The 5,163-nt window shown below is 39.7% G+C and overlaps 1 non-coding gene across 1 annotated transcript; it reads right to left on the reverse strand.

The window, feature by feature from the left end:
- Positions 1–280: 280 nt before the first annotated feature.
- Positions 281–388, reverse strand: LOC148570118 (small nucleolar RNA R71). Its single transcript, XR_015880426.1, has one exon. It is a non-coding gene; the product is annotated as a small nucleolar RNA R71 (small nucleolar RNA).
- Positions 389–5,163: the final 4,775 nt, after the last annotated feature.

The raw sequence follows: 5,163 nt of genomic DNA on the forward strand, positions 1-5,163 counted from the left end.
ATTGAAGCCTCAGCTCATAACTCTTGTGCAAAACAACTGTTCTTTTGGAGGAAGTGCCCAAGAGGATCCTAATGAGCATGTCACTAAATTCTAAAGGATATGTGACATAGTTAAATCTAATGGTGTTCATCCTGATACTTATAGATTGCTACTATTTCCATTTTCTTTGAGGGACAAAGCATCAAAATGGCTAGAATCATTCCCCAAGGAAAGCTTGACAACCTGGGAAGATGTAATAAATAGATTCTTAACAAGGTTCTACCCTCCACAGAAAGTAAACAGGCTAAGAATTGAAGTGCAGACATTCAGACAGTAGGATGGTGAGACTCTTTATAAAGCCTGGGAGAGATTCAAAGATTTGACAAGGAAATGCCCCCCTGATATGTTTAATGAGTGGGTGCAAATCCATATCTTTTATGAAGGGATGAGTTATGAATCAAAGAAGGTTGTAGACCACTCATCTGGAGGTTCCCTAAACAAGAAGAAGACCATTGAAGAAGCCATTGATGTTATAGAGATAGTGGCTGACAATGAGTATTTTTATGCCTCAGACAGGAGCAACAACAGAAGAGTCTTAGAATTAAACCATATGGATGCAATCCAGGCCCAGAATAAGATGATCACCAAGTAACTGGCTGAATTGACCAAGCAAATGGAGAAGAATCAGGCTGCAACTATCCACACTCAATCATCACCTCAAGAAGAGTTGGACACAGAAGAAAGAGTTAACTGGGAGGAAGCTAATTACCTTGGAAATTCATCTAGGCAAGCTAATGATCCATATTCTAAAACCTATAACTCTGGTTGGAGGAACCACCCAAACTTTGGGTGGGAAAACTAACAAAACCAAGGCCAAGACCACCGATCCCATAATCCGAACCAGTATAACAACTCCACCCACCTAAACTCCAACCAAAAACTATACCAGACCACACAAAACACTTACTCACAGCCACTATACCAAAGCCACAATAACCACTCTCAACACCCCAATTCCAACCAACCATCACCACATGATGATGACAGGATAGCTAAAATGGAAGCCATGCTTGCATTCCTTAGCAAGGAATGTGAAGACATGAAGAAATTCAGGAAAAAGTGAGAGGTAGTAAAAAAAGCCTAGGGGAGGTTCTTAAGAATCTCGAATCTCAGGTAGGACATCTTTCACATAAATTTTCCAAGCCCACCGACAGCTTTCCAAGTGATACTGAAAAGAACCCAAGAGGAGAGACCAAGAAAGTAAGGTGGGAAGAATGCAAGTCAATCAATCTAAGCAGTGAAGAAGCTCTGAAGGAAGAATGCTCGAGACACTCAGAGCATGATGAAGGAGAGTCAAGGAAGAATATAAGGGAGATAGAAGAAATGGCTAGCCCTGAACAGAGGAAGAAACTAAAAGAGAAAGAATCCCTCAAGCATTTTGTGCCACAAGTACCATTTCCCCAGAAACTCAGGGGAAGTGAGAAAGACAGGTCATATTCAAGATTCCTAGACATGTTTGCATCTCTCAGTGTCAACATCCCCTTCATCAAAATTCTCCAACAGATGCCCACATACATTAAGTGCATGAAAGAACTGCTGACCAAGAAAGGAACCTTGAAAGGGGGACAAACAGTGACAATGAATAAAGAATGCAGTGCCCTCATCAAGAAGGATGTACTCCTAAAGAAAAAGGATCCAGGGAGCTTTCATATTCCATGTGTCATAGGAGAGACAAAAATTGACAGGGAATTTTGTGATCTAGGGGCTAGCATAAATGTGATGCCTCTATCCCTTATGAAGAAGTTGCAAACAATGAGTTGAGATCCACAGATGTAATCATCCAATTGGCAGATAAAACTCATAAGCAGGCCGAAGGAGTAGTCGAAAATGTATTGGTGAAAGTAGGAAACTACTTCCTCCTACTGACTTTGTTGTTCTGGACATGGAGGAAAGTTACCTCCATCCCATTATTCTGGGGAGATCATTTCTAGCTACTGGTCGAGCACTCATTGATGTAGAACAAGGAGAGTTGATACTAAGAATACATAATGAGCAGCTCACTTTCCAGGCCTTCAAGCCCGTGCATGAATCTGAGCAAGAGAGTAAGAAATTAAAGAAAGAATACAGTGAGAGCTCTCTGAAGGAAAACAACAATGAAACACCAGGCAAGCATCTGGAGCTTTCCTTGATGGATAAACAAGAAGCTCAAGAGATGAAGCAACCAATGGAGTTCAAGGAAGAGCCGAAGCCACAAGAATTAGGAAGAGCAGCTAACAAGGATCTCCCTAACACAAGAGTCAATGGAGAACTAATGGAAGAAGAGAAAAGAGTTGTGAAGAAATTTCCAAGGGATGGAGAAACAAGAAGGTTCCTACAGAAGGTTTCTCCCCTGGAGACAAGGTGATATCAATCCACCATCCACAAATTCCACCCCATCTTCCAACCATTCCATCTCAGTTACCTAAAGTGTTCACAATCAGAAAGGTCCTTTCCCTGGAGCATTTGGAAATTGTCAAGGAATCAAATAGGGACAGTTTCACAGTGAGAGGAGAGGATCTCAGGCACTACAATCCACCCTAACAAGTAAACCAACCGTCAAGCTAATGACGATAAAAGAGCGCTTGTTGGGAGGCAACCCAACCAAAGATAGTTCTCTTTCCCTAGTTAAATTCAATAAAAGAGTTAAGTAGATTCTCTGTATTGCAAGGAGCTAAGTTTGGTGTTGCACACCAAAGAAATTTAAGGGTGAATGTGTAGTTCTAAGTTTGGTGTTCCACCACAGAGTTCATTAAGAACACATTGCACCCTCAGCATAGCTAGTTATCAACTCCAAACAGTCAGAGAAATTACTCAAAAGTTGTTTGTTTTCTAGTTTCTAGTTTGTTATCTAGTTCATAATTTACTTTCTTAAATAAAAGTACTTGATGTTTTCTGCATAAGACTCAACTTGCTGCATAAGGTAAGAAACTAAGTTTGGTGTTCACACACCAATCTAAGTTCAAAAGCCTACAAACATACATGCATGCTAATAATCTCTCAAGTGCTTGGGGAACAAGCAACTTCCAATAACTTTGCAGGAATTCAATAAACCTCTTGGAAGGAATATACACCATCAGTTAAGAAGGAAAAGAAGGACACAAAAGCAAAAGATGGTGATGACAGAGAGGAAGCAACTGGACTTCAAGAGGTTGTATTGTTGCTTAACTATTTCTACTTTGGAATGTGTAAATTGGAAGTCTGAATGTGCCCCTGTTGATAGTTAACAGTTAGTTAAGTCATTTTACATGCCATTATGTTTAATCTTTGCAATAAGTGTGCTAGCCTGGATATGTGGGTTTTCACTTTCACTAGTGTTAAATGCTTGTTTGTCCCCTGAGTCTTTTCAATCTAAATAAAAGAAATGTTTGAACAAGAAGTGGAATAGTTCCTTTTTAGCAAGAAATGAAATAACAGTAAGTGGTGGTATATGTGTTTGATTGTGTAGTAGCTCACTTATAATGAATAAAAGGATAGACTGTTCCCCTTTTAGTATAAATTAGCATGCTGTCTATGAATCTTAGCAAATAAAAGTCCTTGGAGGAAAGAAAAACAAGTAAAAAAAGAAAGAAAAAGAAAAGCCAAAAGTGGCAACAAAAATAGAAGAAAACAAAGAATAAGGCTAGACACCAATAGCTTGGACCTTAGGATATATGCCTGTGGTATCTTTGTACTAGGATCTACTTGGATGATTAGGTTCTATGAAGTACTTTAACACTTGGTAACTTGGGTTAACTAACCCGGGATTATCAACCAAAAGTCCACTATCAAGAGCAACCTAGTTACAAGGCATTTAGTGACCCAAAGAGATGCTGGGCATCAATGTCTTGAGAAGAATTGTGAGTAAAGTATCTGTAGTGAATATGTGTTGAGTACAAATAAGCTAAAAAACTACTACAACACATGACACTGAGCTAAAGTTTACAAAAAAAGAAAATAAAGAAAAGCAATTACCAAGAATAAGTGAATAATAAGAGGTCATAGCAGTGTGTTAATTGAAGCTTCAAGGAGACAGTCTATGCCTAAGGATCAATAAGAAGTGAGTTATTGTATTTTTTGCATAAAACCCCATGAACTAATAATAATGACTTGCTGATATGAACATCACCTTCTGTTTCATTCTTTCTTCTTAATAATTCAGTACTTGCTTAGGGACAAGCAAGATTTAAGTTTGGTGTTGTGATGCCAGAGCATCTTAGGCTAGTTTCACTATCCTTTTTCTTTGTTTTTAATAGGTTTTACGCACTTTCTTGAGCTATAAGTAAGCAATTGGGTTAGAAATTCATGTATGCCTAGATTCATTCAACCATGATTAATTTGATGCAATTTTATGAGAATTATGCTATAATTACTTGTATGCTAAGAATGATGAGAATTATCATGACTTTAGCAAGACTTTGATGCATGTATTGGTTGATGATAGGTGAAAGAAAGCATGGAGAAAAGTTGAAGAAGGAGCCTGGAAAAGATGAAGAAGAAGCAACGTTGGAAGAGAGGCAGAGCAATCCTCTGCATGAATTACTGATGCTCACGTTGGAGGGAGCGTTGGACATCCAACGTTACCCCCAATGTTGTAATAAAATTTCAATTCTGGAGCAAAATAATTTTTGAGCGACGCGTATGTGTCTATGACGCGTACGCGTGAAAGAGCAAAATTTCTATATCCACACAAGCGTCAGTCACGCGCACGCGTGGAATGGAAAAATTGACCATCCACGCGTACGTGTGGGTCATGCGTACGCATCACAAAGTGAACGTTGGAGGTCCAACGTTGCCTCAAACGCTACCTCCAACGTCCGCGATGCCAAGCCCAGAATTTGGAATTGAAAAACTTGAATTCACGCGTATGCATCAGTGACGCGTGCGCGTCGATGGGAAAAATGGCAATGCACGCGTAAGCGTGGTGTACGCGCACGCGTGAATAAGTAAAATCACAGCTTTCACGCTCACGCATGGTGCACGCGTACGTGTGGGATAGTAGAACGTTGGCCCTCCAAAGTTGAGTCAAACGCCAATGACAGCAAAATTTATCTTTTTTTTTAAGCGTTTGAGTCAACGTTGGGCATCAAACGTCAACTCCAACTTGAGCACCAGAACTCTGTAATTCAAATAGATCTCTTCTCAACAGCAAGGGAAACCAATTGGAGC

Source organism: Arachis ipaensis, chromosome B3, assembly GCF_059453495.1.
Source record: "Arachis ipaensis isolate K30076 ecotype BB chromosome B3, ASM5945349v1, whole genome shotgun sequence".
In the NCBI taxonomy this organism is placed as follows: Eukaryota; Viridiplantae; Streptophyta; class Magnoliopsida; order Fabales; family Fabaceae; genus Arachis; species Arachis ipaensis.